Below are 15,609 nucleotides of genomic sequence, written 5' to 3' on the forward strand. Positions count from 1 at the left end.
CCGGGACATTCCATTCAAGTAGTGGGCCGATCGCCGAAGCGAGGGAGACCTCCCCAATATTAGGCACATAAAGCAAATACTCCAAAAGTGTGAATCAGCGCTACCCGATGCATCCGCCAGCCGCACATCAAAGCAGAGCAGGATCAGTCACCCGCACAGCGCCGTGCTTCTGCCACGATTTATAAGTGATAAACAGCGCAAGTCGCTTGATCCATTCAGATGTGACACAGAATTGTTATACAGTCGTGTGATATGAGGACATTAAAGGTTCTGTAGTGATGCTGGCTGAAAACAGCCATGACAACGAGGTATATTGGAAAACTCTGCATTTTAAACAAGAACTTCTTTTTAGATGTTAGGTTCTAATGAATTTTCATTTAAGTAAAATGTTAATTAAATAAGGGCCTGATTAAAGATAAATATCAGTGTCTTATATAAATTAGGTGTTTATTATTTACAAATAATAAAGTTCTTAAAGGGAGATTCACCCAAAAATGAAAATTGTCATCATTTACTCAACATCACGTCATTCCAAACATTTCTTTCTTCTGTGGAACATAATTTGAGAAATTCAAGAAATTTTTGTCTATACAGTAGAAATCAAGGGTAACCAAAATGGTTTGGTAGCATTCTACAAAATCTTCTTTTGTGTTCAACAGAAGATAGTCGTTTGTAACAACATGAGGGTGAGGAAATGATGACAGAATTTATTAGCATTAACTTTCCAGCAGTCTAGCTCAAAATCAATGCTTTTCTGTCAAGTGCTTTTCTATGTGTCAAAAATGTATTATTACGTTTGTTGCATTTGTTGTGAATTCAGTAATATCTATCAGTATTCGTTTTTGTCCTGTTTTATGTATTAATTTATTTACTCCAATTGAAGGCCCCATGACCCATCAAAACATTCAAGAGGGAATTTGTGGGCCGGATTGGCTCGATTTGTCCAGGGCAAAATTTTAAACCCTAGTCCATCCCCCTGATTGCAACTAATACCAACCCTCCCCCTCCACCGAACGTGATTTTGAGGGGGCCCCATTGTAAATTCAGTGCACAGGGCCCAGAATTCCTAGCGACGGCCCTGTAACCAGTATGACAGTATTCATGCTTTATTGGCATCTTATGTACAGATGATTCTGATAAATGTGGGGCTTGAGCATATAATGCTAACCACAAAGTGGTGAAAATATTAATATGGGAATTAAAAAATTTCTGTTGATTTATCATGTTAAACCGTCCACATTTGTCAAACAAATAAACAGTCAACTTTATTTTTATGCCAAATGGTTGTTGTTGAAGATATTGGTCATATTTCCACCAGGTTGTTGATACTAATGATGTAATGAATAACTAGGGACGTCTAATTATTTTGTATATAGTTGTGAAGAACGTATTTAAACAAAAAGTCATTGTGTCTGTAATTCTGTTTGGTAACAGTAGGCTAGTTGGTGCACAAATGAAATGCTTCACCATCATCTCCTCCACTGTTGCACTCAAATCTAATTCGAATTGTGCATAAACATGGGTCACGACCAGTTTTTATTAATTTTCCAGGAAATCGGGCAATAGGAGGAGCCTCTATACAGTCGTCAACATCTGCAGATTGGATTGCTGAAAAGGCCATTGATGGTAATCGAGGTCTCCAACAGTTGCGTACGGGATGCTCCTCAACCCTTAATGAGACTAACCCGTGGTGGAGGCTGGATCTGCATGATGTCTACCGAGTTAGTGAAGTGGTCGTCACTAACAGAAAAGACTGCTGTGCAGAACAGATAAACGGAGCAGAGATTCACATCGGAAACTCTTTGGAGAACAATGGTATCAACAATCCCATGTGAGAAACTTGAGGTTGAAAGAACACGAGACGTCAAGCACAAATATGAAGGACTGAAACAGATATGACTATTTTTATATCCCTCATGTTTCTCTGTCTGTAGATGTGCTGTTATTCCTGATATTCCAGCAGGTGAGTCCAACAACTACTCATGTGATGGATTGGACGGACGTTACATGATTATTCATATCCCTGGAGACTGGAAGATTCTTACTCTTTGTGAGGTTGAAGTCTATGGGTATTTGGCAGGTAATTCATTGTTGTAGAGCATTATATTCAATATTCTACATTAATATATAATTCATGTACTAACATGCCATACTTAAAACGTACTATAAAGAAACACAAAATCTTAATTTTCACAATTCAGTTTGGTGATAGTAGTTGATGCAGTAATTACTCCGTTCACCTCCAGTCGTGGTTCCTCAAAAATATTTCCCTTTGCTGCAAACTTTGTGCATCAAGACAAGTCGTGACATTTTTTTCATACATTTTTTAGAAAATCTGGCAGTAGCTGGAGCTGCTATACAGTCGTCAACATTTGAGGACTGGTTTGCTGAAAAGGCCATTGATCGAGGTCTCCAACAGTTGTATACGGAATGCTCCTCAACCCTTAATGAGACTTACCCGTGGTGGAGGCTGGATCTGCGTCATATTTACAGAGTTAGTAAAGTGGTCATTACTAATAGAAAAGACTGCTGTGCAGAACTAATAAATGGAGCAGAGATTCGTATTGGAAACTCTTTGGAGAACAACGGCACCAACAATCCCATGTGAGAAACTTGAGGTTGAAAGAGCATGAGATGTCAAGCACAAATGTGAAGGATTAATGCGGATATGACAGTATTTTTATATCCCTCACATTTCTCTGTCTGTAGATGTGCTGTTATTCCTGATATTCCAGCAGGTGAGTCCTACAGCTATTCGTGTGATGGGATGGAGGGACGTTACATGAATCTGATCATTCCTGGAGACATGAAGATACTCACTTTGTGTGAGGTGAAGGTCTATGGAGAAGGTATACATCAGTAAAATTGGTTCATAATATATCTATAATATATTGGTTTATAATGTATAATGTGTTCACATCATCACATTTTTGTCAATATGATGCAGTGAGGAGCGTGGATAAGTTTTAATAAATGCAAGCTCATTTGTAGGGTGCAAAAGCTCCGGTTACTTAAATAACCTTGGTTTCCTGAGATAAGGGAACAAGTGTTGTGTATGGGGAAACTCCTGTTTACACTGGTATTGAAGCCTGATTTGTTCACGTCTGTGTAGCTGCACAAACCAATGGCGCTCTAGCCCGCCAGAATGGGTGGAGCCAACCTCTATATAAGTCAGCTTAGAGCGCCATTTCATCAGAATCATTCGACTGAAGTGGCAGTCATCGATTCGTGTGCTACTTAAAGCACAGCAAGCAACACAACACTCCTCTTATCTCAGGGAACCAAGGTTACGTCAGTGACCGGAGTGTTCCCTTTCGAACGTTGTCTCACGTTGTGTATGGGGAACACATCCAATCATGCCGTGCTATGAGCAGATACAGAATGACCTGCTCTGCGAGCCCAGTCTCTGAACATTTAAGGACTCCTAAAGAACATGAGCCAAACTGACTCCCAAGCACCGCTGAGGACTGCAGATATAGCTATTTCTACCCTGCCTTCTGAGACATAAGCCAAGGCTATAGCATCTACTATCCAGCGGGAAAGTCTGCTTTGTAACCGGCAGTCCTTTACTGCGGCTTCCGTAGCAGACAAAGAGCTGCTCTGTTTGTCTGAAAAGACCAGAGCACTCAACATACACTCTAAGAGCCCTAACCAGACAGAGTGTATTGGGACCCTTCTCACCGTCTGCAGAGGGAAGTACTAGAAGGGTAATTACCTGGGCTCTAAACTGACTTTTACATAGCCTTGTCTTAGCTTGAGGATGACCTTACAGTCATTAGGCCCAAAATCAAGACAGGAGGCACTGATTGACAGTGCCTGCAAGTCACGCAGTTGCTTGACTGACACTAATGCCATAAGGAGAGCGGTCTTAATCGACATGGGCCGCAGGTCAGCAGAATGGAGCGAGCCCAGTCTTGGAGCACTAGGTTAAGGACCCCTAAAGAACATGAGCCAAACTGAGTTTATATAATCATTTCCACCCTTGGGGAGAAATAAGCAGATTAAATAGAAAAATTCCGTGCGGCTCAAAGGGAAGGGCCCCGTCGGCACAGGATGAGAAGAATTTAATCTCTGGGCTCCCTTCAAGAACTTAAAGACCAAGTCGTTTCTGCCGATTGACTGGCCAGCTTTGATGGAATGATTTGCTGCAATAGCTGCCACAAAATTGAGCGTGGAAGGGGCGCACCCGTTGTCCAGCAACTCTCGCACAAAAGTTGTAGGACACGTTACAAGTAACTGGGTCCAGGCTTCATGCCTGTATAGACTCCCGTCGAAGCTCCAGACATGAAGTCTCCACAGCTCAGGCCGGGGGTGCCAAATCATGCCTTTCACCTGCAAGAGAAGGTCCCTCCATAATGGTATCTGCCATGGGGCAGCTGCTGACAGCTGCACTAACTCGGGAACCAAGTTTGGTTCTTCCAAAGTGGGGCCACCAGGAGGAATGAGCAACCGATTTTCCTGACCCGTCTGATGACCAGAGGAAGCAGGGCAATCGGGGGGGAAGGCACTCAGGCAAATCATGGGCCAGCGCATCTCGCTGCATGGAGAAATAATTTGGGCAATGAGAGATGTCTTCTGAGGCAAAGAGGTTGACCGCTTCCCTTCCGAAAACAGACCAGATTTCCTGAACCATCTGAGAATATAGTGTCCATTCTCACGGAGCTACATTGCCTGTGGACAGCATGTCTGCCCCAAGGTTCAGACTGCCCGGCACATGAACCACTCTGAATTAGAGGAGTTTGCTCTGTGCCCAAAAGTAGGAGGCGTTGAGCCATCCTGTAAAGGGAACGTGACCTGAAATCACCTTGGTGGTTGATACAGGCTACCACCGTTATGTTGTCCGATCTCACCAGGACGTGGTGCACCCTTAAGGCTAGCAGGAAGGTTTTCAGGCAGTTGATATGGAGGCGCCACTTATAGATTGACCAGGAGCTGAATGCCGGATAGCCCTCTAACAGAGTCCCCCAACCAGTGTTGGAGGCATTCGTCATAACTATCTTCCTCCTGGAGGTCAGTCCCAACTGCACACCTGGTTGGAATAGGCAAGAAGTTGTCCAAGGGGCCACAGCTTTGATACAGCGATGGGTCACCCTGACGTAAAACCGGCCCAGGCGCCAGGCGTGGGACGGGACATGGGCTTTGAGCCAAAATTGAAGAGACTGCATATGAAGCAGGCCTAGAGGAATCACAGAGGAGGCGGCTGCCATTAGGCCGAGCCGGAAGCCATGCTGCATCCTGGCATTGAGGATTGAGAATGCCGATTCCCATCTGTCTCAGAGGGGAAAGAGCAACGTCGATGCACTTAGTAAAAGTGCAAGAGGCTAGAGACAGTCCAAATAGGACTGTGTACTGATAGGTCAATCCCATGAACGCGAATCTCAAGAACGGTCTGTGGCGGGGGGTTATGTGGATGTGAAAGTATGCATCTCTCAGATCCTCTGTCAGAAACCAGTCTTTGGGACAAACCTGTGCGAGGATCTGTTTCAAAGTTAACATCCTGAATGGCCATCTGATAAGTGAGCAATTCAGAAGTCTGAGATCTAGAATAGGTCTGAGCCCGACATCCTTTTTCGACATGACGAAGTAGTGGCTGAAAAGCCTGACTCGCTGTTCGCTAGAGGTACCGTTTCCAAGGCACCTTTTGCAAGCAATGTTTGTACTTCAAGTGCTGGGAAGTTTGCTCTGTGCCGTTTCCACAGTAGCTTTTGCAATCAATATTTGTACTTTGGACCGAAGAACATGAGCTTTGTTGTCCCGTACCGAAGTGCCCAAGCCTTGAACCGGGTGGCAAGAGGTTCTAATTTTATGAATGGAAGTTCGCCGTATGAGGGCGGGGAACTTGCTTTCATGAAAGTAAGGAGAGGAGAAATGCTCTTTTGTATGTGTCCGCTCTCAGCAGTAGTTTGCTTGGGCATGCACTGAACTTGAAGGATGTGCTCAGCTTGAATAAAACTTCCATCACTCAGTGTTGAACGGAAGGGATGGAGAGCAAGCGCAAGCTTTTTTAGAGGGAGTTCCAGCCTCAGCGAGAATTGATCCTTCCTTTTCCTCTCAAAAGTGCTTTGCTAGGTCAGTACTCTTTCTGCAGTCAGCCCCCGTGAGCGCAGCCTTGGCGTGGGCATGACCCAGTCTATGCTGCGCGCATCTTTACATCCACCTAAAAGGATAAAACCGCTCGATGCAAGCGTGTAAAACACACTGGCGGATCAGTGTGTTGCGGGAAGAGTGAAGCATGCGGGACCTATACCGGCGTGACATCACTCCAGCCCTATTTCTCAGCCCCACGACTTCACAGTTTCATCCTCCAAAGCAACTGGGAGGGGAGAACGTGAGTGCAGGAAGGGGTGGTGCTGCCTTTATTGAAAAAGGGGAACTGTGAGCGAAGCAGAGCAAGATACACGCTCTCATCGTGAGAGCGATCTGTCTCAGTAAGCGCAGATAGAATCATTGGTGACAGCATTCTCCTTTGAACCGCTTAAAAAAAGATCCAACCGCTCAAAGCAGACGAGGGGTACTGATCTTCACATGTAAAACACACTAGCAGATCAAACAGCAGCGTGGAGAATGAAGCACGCACCACCTGTGCCGGCGTGACTCACTCAATCCTGATTGCTCAACCCTTGAGTTCTCAGTTTCTTCCTCAGAGGCAGCTGAGAGAGGGGAAATGGGAGGGGAGGGGTCACCTTCGTTGAAGAAAGCGATCCGCAAGTGAAGCGGGAACAGACTCATGCTTTCACAGTGAAAGCAGCCCGTCTCAGTGAGCGCAGCCTCAGTGGTGCACACACAAATATGAAGCTGTCAGCAATACAGAATCATTGGTGAAAGCATTCTACTCCAATCCGCCGAGAAGGATTGAGCAGCTCGATGTAATGAGGGGCACTGATCCTTACATGTAAAACACATCGGTGGATCAAAGTGGTGGGGGAGACTGAACACGCGGGCTCTATGCCGGCGTGAGAGTACACAACCCGGTTGCTCAGCTCTGCGACTCACCGTTTCTTTCTCTGAGCTCGCTGACAGAGGAGAAACGAGGGCGGGGCTGCCTTCATTGAAGAAGGCGGTCAGGGAGTGGAGAAGAGCGAGACTCATGCTCTCAGTGAGAGTGCAGTCTCTGCATGGGCGCTGCCCAGACAGGCGACTGTGACGAGTGGGGTGGGGCAGAGGGCCGTGGGAACAGAGCGTAGCCAGTGGAGTAAATGATAATGAGCGACACCTGCGCCACTCACTGGTCTGGAATCCCATGGAGGAGCTCTGGAAGGATAAAAGGAGGAGTAACGACAGTGAAGGATGAGAGAAGACCAGGCCTGGATTTTATGTTGTTGTTTCATTACGTCCGTGAGGGGCTGCTGCTTTAACTTTCAAGATTGTGTTTGTTTATTTATTTATTTATTAAAGTGTCATGTTTAAATGTTCGCCGGTTCCCCCCTCCTTCTTTCCAATCTACAAACGCTGTTACATTGGTGCCGAAACCCGGGAGGAAGGAGGGACACCATTGTCAGAGAGCCCTCGTTGCTGAGGGGGATCGTGGTGCTGAGGAGGTCGGGCAGCAGGAAGGAGCGGAGACCGCCAGAGGGACAGAGAGCTCATTGGCACTCGCTGGTGGAGCTCGTTGGCTGCCGTCCAAGAGGGAGTGGAGGAGTTGGCACCGTTTGCCAGGAGGCCAGAAGAGGAGCGTCGGGCTGTCCACCAAAGATGTCCAGTACCATCGCATGGCACCGCGAGTAAGAGCCTCTCAGCTGGTTGAGGAGCTGCCGCTTTTACTTTCGTTTTGTGTTTGTTCATTTGTTTATTAAAGTTTTATGTTTAAATGTTCGCCGGTTCCCGCCTCCTTCTTCCCGATCTACGAACGTTGTTACAGCGATGCACTCACTGCGCCCTTCTGCATCATGCAGGGCTTCCCCACACTCGCAGCTCGCCATTTAAAACAACGTCTCTAAGAAATTTGCTCTTTTATTGCGCCGGATAGCCACAGGGGAAGGCTTCTGGCCTCTTCCTCTGCCGGGGCTCTTTGACGCCGACGAGCTGCAGGCTGAGCTTCTTTCTTCTTCTTCGGCTTCGTAGTCCAGCGTCACCAAAGAGGATCCTCGCCACTGAAGGAAAATATTCTTATGAAATGGCACTCCGAGCCAACTTATATAGAGGTCGGCTGAAGAGACTGCATATGAAGCAGGCCTAGAGGAATCACAGAGGAGGCGGCTGCCATTAGGCCGAGCCGGAAGCCATGCTGCATCCTGGCATTGAGGATTGAGAATGCCGATTCCCATCTGTCTCAGAGGGGAAAGAGCAACGTCGATGCACTTAGTAAAAGTGCAAGAGGCTAGAGACAGTCCAAATAGGACTGTGTACTGATAGGTCAATCCCATGAACGCGAATCTCAAGAACGGTCTGTGGCGGGGGGTTATGTGGATGTGAAAGTATGCATCTCTCAGATCCTCTGTCAGAAACCAGTCTTTGGGACAAACCTGTGCGAGGATCTGTTTCAAAGTTAACATCCTGAATGGCCATCTGATAAGTGAGCAATTCAGAAGTCTGAGATCTAGAATAGGTCTGAGCCCGACATCCTTTTTCGACATGACGAAGTAGTGGCTGAAAAGCCTGACTCGCTGTTCGCTAGAGGTACCGTTTCCAAGGCACCTTTTGCAAGCAATGTTTGTACTTCAAGTGCTGGGAAGTTTGCTCTGTGCCGTTTCCACAGTAGCTTTTGCAATCAATATTTGTACTTTGGACCGAAGAACATGAGCTTTGTTGTCCCGTACCGAAGTGCCCAAGCCTTGAACCGGGTGGCAAGAGGTTCTAATTTTATGAATGGAAGTTCGCCGTATGAGGGCGGGGAACTTGCTTTCATGAAAGTAAGGAGAGGAGAAATGCTCTTTTGTATGTGTCCGCTCTCAGCAGTAGTTTGCTTGGGCATGCACTGAACTTGAAGGATGTGCTCAGCTTGAATAAAACTTCCATCACTCAGTGTTGAACGGAAGGGATGGAGAGCAAGCGCAAGCTTTTTTAGAGGGAGTTCCAGCCTCAGCGAGAATTGATCCTTCCTTTTCCTCTCAAAAGTGCTTTGCTAGGTCAGTACTCTTTCTGCAGTCAGCCCCCGTGAGCGCAGCCTTGGCGTGGGCATGACCCAGTCTATGCTGCGCGCATCTTTACATCCACCTAAAAGGATAAAACCGCTCGATGCAAGCGTGTAAAACACACTGGCGGATCAGTGTGTTGCGGGAAGAGTGAAGCATGCGGGACCTATACCGGCGTGACATCACTCCAGCCCTATTTCTCAGCCCCACGACTTCACAGTTTCATCCTCCAAAGCAACTGGGAGGGGAGAACGTGAGTGCAGGAAGGGGTGGTGCTGCCTTTATTGAAAAAGGGGAACTGTGAGCGAAGCAGAGCAAGATACACGCTCTCATCGTGAGAGCGATCTGTCTCAGTAAGCGCAGATAGAATCATTGGTGACAGCATTCTCCTTTGAACCGCTTAAAAAAAGATCCAACCGCTCAAAGCAGACGAGGGGTACTGATCTTCACATGTAAAACACACTAGCAGATCAAACAGCAGCGTGGAGAATGAAGCACGCACCACCTGTGCCGGCGTGACTCACTCAATCCTGATTGCTCAACCCTTGAGTTCTCAGTTTCTTCCTCAGAGGCAGCTGAGAGAGGGGAAATGGGAGGGGAGGGGTCACCTTCGTTGAAGAAAGCGATCCGCAAGTGAAGCGGGAACAGACTCATGCTTTCACAGTGAAAGCAGCCCGTCTCAGTGAGCGCAGCCTCAGTGGTGCACACACAAATATGAAGCTGTCAGCAATACAGAATCATTGGTGAAAGCATTCTACTCCAATCCGCCGAGAAGGATTGAGCAGCTCGATGTAATGAGGGGCACTGATCCTTACATGTAAAACACATCGGTGGATCAAAGTGGTGGGGGAGACTGAACACGCGGGCTCTATGCCGGCGTGAGAGTACACAACCCGGTTGCTCAGCTCTGCGACTCACCGTTTCTTTCTCTGAGCTCGCTGACAGAGGAGAAACGAGGGCGGGGCTGCCTTCATTGAAGAAGGCGGTCAGGGAGTGGAGAAGAGCGAGACTCATGCTCTCAGTGAGAGTGCAGTCTCTGCATGGGCGCTGCCCAGACAGGCGACTGTGACGAGTGGGGTGGGGCAGAGGGCCGTGGGAACAGAGCGTAGCCAGTGGAGTAAATGATAATGAGCGACACCTGCGCCACTCACTGGTCTGGAATCCCATGGAGGAGCTCTGGAAGGATAAAAGGAGGAGTAACGACAGTGAAGGATGAGAGAAGACCAGGCCTGGATTTTATGTTGTTGTTTCATTACGTCCGTGAGGGGCTGCTGCTTTAACTTTCAAGATTGTGTTTGTTTATTTATTTATTTATTAAAGTGTCATGTTTAAATGTTCGCCGGTTCCCCCCTCCTTCTTTCCAATCTACAAACGCTGTTACATTGGTGCCGAAACCCGGGAGGAAGGAGGGACACCATTGTCAGAGAGCCCTCGTTGCTGAGGGGGATCGTGGTGCTGAGGAGGTCGGGCAGCAGGAAGGAGCGGAGACCGCCAGAGGGACAGAGAGCTCATTGGCACTCGCTGGTGGAGCTCGTTGGCTGCCGTCCAAGAGGGAGTGGAGGAGTTGGCACCGTTTGCCAGGAGGCCAGAAGAGGAGCGTCGGGCTGTCCACCAAAGATGTCCAGTACCATCGCATGGCACCGCGAGTAAGAGCCTCTCAGCTGGTTGAGGAGCTGCCGCTTTTACTTTCGTTTTGTGTTTGTTCATTTGTTTATTAAAGTTTTATGTTTAAATGTTCGCCGGTTCCCGCCTCCTTCTTCCCGATCTACGAACGTTGTTACAGCGATGCACTCACTGCGCCCTTCTGCATCATGCAGGGCTTCCCTGCAGGAGCCACACTCGCAGCTCGCCATTTGAAACAACGTCGCTAAGAAATTTGCTCTTTTATTGCGCCGGATAGCCACAGGGGAAGGCTTCTGGCCTCTTCCTCTGCCGGGGCTCTTTGACGCCGACGAGCTGCAGGCTGAGCTTCTTTCTTCTTCTTCGGCTTCGTAGTCCAGCGTCACCAAAGAGGATCCTCGCCACTGAAGGAAAATATTCTTATGAAATGGCACTCCGAGCCAACTTATATAGAGGTCGGCTCCACCCATTCTGGCTAGAGCGCCATTGGTTTGTGCAGCTACACAAACGTAAACAAATCAGGCTTCAGTACCAGTGTAAACAGGAGTTTCCCCATGCATAGCGTGAGAGAAAGGGAACCAGGGAACCATATTCTTGGGATTTTTTATGAATTTACATATATATATGAATATATTTTTCTAGGTCCCTGTTTCATTTGTAAATTTGTAAAACTGATGTTTCACTCCAGCAAAGATTTGACCGACTCTACAATGAGAGAAAACGTTCTGAAACAGGTGAGAAAAAAAGTAACAAGTGATGAGAAAACAAACACTAATTGCATTGTTAAATATTATGACCTGAATTTATTAAAAACAAAATCAGCTGTTGATCTCCTGCAGTGCAGTTGTGTTTGCAAAGAAAGAACTGTTTTATATTTTGATACAAAGGTTCACTGACAGGAGTGCTGATCACCTATTGATTATTCGGTCAAACTATTTACAGCATGAACAAATTTACAATATTCTCACATTTTAAAGAGACATGATTTTACAAAAGCACAGTTTGGGACATGACACAAGAAAAGAGGAGAGGAAGATCTGAATGGCTTGTCATATTCTGATCTAAACAGTTTAGTATGAATGTTATTTGTAGTTGGGATCTGCTCTGGCTGATAGAGGCTTGACAGACGTGACATTGAGTTGGTCTCAAACTCCTAAAGAGGAAGTGATGCGGAATGTGAACGCTGGCAAACGTGAGTGTGTTCTTACAACTGTACAATAACTTATGACATATGCTGGACAAATAGGAATGTTTATAAAATTATGATATGTAATAGCAAAAATGTTTCATTTACAGGTCGCCGTGATACAAGAAAACAATGCCCTGGAAATCAGTCTTTTTGAATCATTAAAATCACATTCATAAAATTATGAAGAAATATAATAATTTATGAAGAAATTTTGAGTTTATATCAGGCAATTCTAAGAAAAAGTCAAATCAATTCAAATCCAAATCAAATTCATACAAGCCAAAAGCATAATAAACCTTATTGTGATATTTGTTTCTGTTTATTGGCATCATTTTTTTATTCACCACTACAACCAGTAGATGGCTGCAGAGGAGCACTATATTGGCTCAGTAACCATTTCCACTCCCTAACAGTTTTATCAAACGTTTTGCTTTTGATTTCCCCCCCCCAAATTAATATCATAACGTTACAAAAATCTATTTTTTCACTTTCTGAACTGAAGTGTAAAGTACATATTTTTGTAGGAAAGGTCACAAAGTCTCATGAAAAACAAAAACTTTTGCTAATACTTTCTATGAAGTGTGTATTTATAACACATTCTTATTCTTAACGCATTATAATGAATGCATTATTAAAAAAATCATTTAATATGTTGTTTCATCTAATAAATAATCATAACAATTATAAAACATACTTATTTGTGGTTATAACGTTTATGAGTATGATTATTTATAACATGCAATGAACACCATTTTAAATCCACTTGATTTATAACGGATTATAAGTCTCATATCTTGACAGTATTTATTTAAAATCTGCACAATATCTTACTATCTTACTGATATTACATTAAATATGGTTAAAGCAAATGTGCCATATTACACATTCATCTGATCAAATATCTGATCTTATGGCTGTTTAAGAAAAAATATATTGTTTTTATTTATTATTATTATTATTTATAAGTGGTCTTTGTCTGCTTTAAATAAAGTAACAAGTTAACAATGGCAAGATATGAGACTTGCAATGGATTATATTTCCCATAATTATAATGTATTATAAGTTAAGTGGATGCATTGTGTTCATTGTGTTATAAATCATCATACTCTTAAATGCTATAACTATAAATAAGTAAATATTCATAACTCTTGTTATGATTACTCATGAGATGATACAACATATTATAAGGTTTTTAATAATACATTATGCATACATTATAATGCCTTAAGAATACCCTTATAATGTATTATAAATACGGGCTTCAAAGAAAGTGTTGCCAAACTTTTCTTCAAATTGCGAATTGAAGACTGCGAGTAAAGAGCGCTTCCTTTATAATAATAACTGAAGCTGTCAGTTCAATGCAAACTCATTGAGTGTGAAAACTACGGCTGTAATCAATGAATCTGACTAAACTTCACCATGGATCTTTTGTTTACATCGTGTCTCTGATTTGCTTGTTATAATAAGAGGATTTGCGCTCATGTAAAGCGGATTCTCACAGCCGATAACTTACACACCTCGGATTGGTCATTGATTTCAACTGAAATGCCTGTGACTGGCTTCAATACTCAAAACTGCAAAATCACATTGTAAATAAATTCAATCACATTGTAAATAAATAGGCACATTCGCAACACCGTTGAACTCTCATTACACAAATGTAACAACCAGATAACTCTGTTAATGCTGCAATAAAATTCTATTACTTTGCATTGAGCTGACCTGGCAGACAAATGTGGCCCTGCCATCGGGTGATTATACCCAGTCACTTTTGCCCGCTTTAGCAACTTCAGAGTTAGGGAGTGTCGCAAAAGTGCAAAACATTTAATGGCTAATACTAAAGTAAACGTGAATTTACAAATTCAACTTATTGACAAAGAAGACGTAATGGTATAATTATGTTATAATGTACAACTGTGACATAAATAATGTTAACTTTGCGTTAAAATAGGTAAATCAATCAATCAATGCTTTTAGACTCACAAATGCCAAACCACAAGTAATAGAACCACAAACTCTCACCACACAACTTTTTTCACGTTAGTCATAATTATTTGAACTCATAATTTGATTGACTGATTAATTGATTAACATTCAATTCAGTTCTTTAAATGCAAGCCTAATTATTATTTGCCATATTGTTATATAGCCTGTTATTTATTTAAATGCATGAGACAGACACTATTTGTTGTTTTGGGTGTTGTTTTCCTTCTCATCTTTACTGTACTTATCAAAAAATAAATACAATTAAATAAAGCCAAGTGTGGTGTTCATACATTTTTCCTGAAAATAAACCAACATTAAATTCAAATTCACTACTTACATGCTTTTATCATTGAATTTTACATTTTAAACTAAGCAGTTGATACATGGTTAGGTCTATATCGCATGTTAAATGGCTATTTAAGAATGTAATTCAGTCTGGCATTACTGATGAACTACTGAAACTTTCAACACCAGCTGCGGCATTCTTACATGTATGCTGCTTTTCTCAGTGAGTGCTTAATTACTATGAAATGCTGGTGCAATAAACTTTCATTCTGGTGCTATCTGCCAGCACTATATGGATAAAATAGGAACATTTAAAAAATATCTGTCCAACTGAATCAAGTAAAGTTAATTCTAAAATGAATTCTAAAGCCTACATGTCTGTGCAATTCATCCAATTTATGTTCGGAAAATCTATTAAATTGTGTTGAAATGGGTGTTGTAATTGTATCCAGTTAATAAGCAATCACATTTCAGCCTTGACGTCATTGAATTTCAGTCAGAGTTGTGCGACACTCAATCGCCATTTACCGATACCATAGGAATGAATGAGAAATGCCGTAAGCTGTATCCCACATGTCGCAAAAAGTAAGTGACTTCTCTTATAAAACTGCATTTATTTTCGGGTGTAAACACTAAACAATACTTTTGGATTGAGCTATTTTTAGTGTAAAACATGTTGGAGATTAGCTGATAGGCTGTCGATTCATTAAATGATAAGCTGTTTCCTCTAAAAAACTGTTTATTCAGCGTAGTTGAAGCCTCTCCTCCACTGACATCCATTAAAAAAACGGCCTCTGGTCTCCTTTCCCACATACTGCCAGACCGGAAGCGTTAGCATTAGCAGTTACGCTTTTTTGGCTAAAGGTTGCAGGCTTGCCTTCTAGTGGCTTTGGCGTTCTTTTCTAAAAGACCGCGAGTCACCCCTTCTACTTTCCGTTCCGGTCCTTCTAAATGTAATTTCTAAATGTCTTTCTCCCGAGTTGCAACATATTGCCACAATCTCTCCACCTCTTCTGAAAACTATTCCATGATCCGAGTCTCTAAATGTTTACATTTTCCAAAGAACAACATGCATTGTTCAGAGCGTAATGAGATAAATGACCCACAAAAGAATATTGCAGAAGGTAATTTTTACCTGGAACAGCTAAGAGACATCCTACAAAAAGAAGAATGTGAATTTCAATCAGAAGAAAATGGAACAAATGATTTTAGAAAGGGTGAAATGTATCAAACACTCCCTAATTTCACAGCTAATGACATATCATTACTCTGGAACTGTGATGGCAATGTTTAAATCTTCACCTTTCCCATTCTCATATCCAAAAATCAGCATGATTACAAATGTGATGTTGATTTTATACAACAGTTCAATAAACAAGAAGTTAACATTAAGAGACTTACATTTTAGACACCACATTGCCTGTGTTCGCTATATTTTGCCAACAAAAATAATTCCAA

The 15,609-nt window shown here is 43.4% G+C and overlaps 1 pseudogene; it reads left to right on the forward strand.

Moving 5' to 3' along the window:
• The window catches only part of LOC107567061 (uncharacterized), a 52,634-nt pseudogene that overhangs the window by 10,524 nt on the left and 26,501 nt on the right, over positions 1-15,609 (forward strand).

The sequence above is a fragment of the Sinocyclocheilus grahami genome, unplaced genomic scaffold, assembly GCF_001515645.1.
Source record: "Sinocyclocheilus grahami isolate Dianchi unplaced genomic scaffold, SAMN03320097.WGS_v1.1 scaffold1125.1, whole genome shotgun sequence".
Classification (NCBI taxonomy): Eukaryota; Metazoa; Chordata; class Actinopteri; order Cypriniformes; family Cyprinidae; genus Sinocyclocheilus; species Sinocyclocheilus grahami.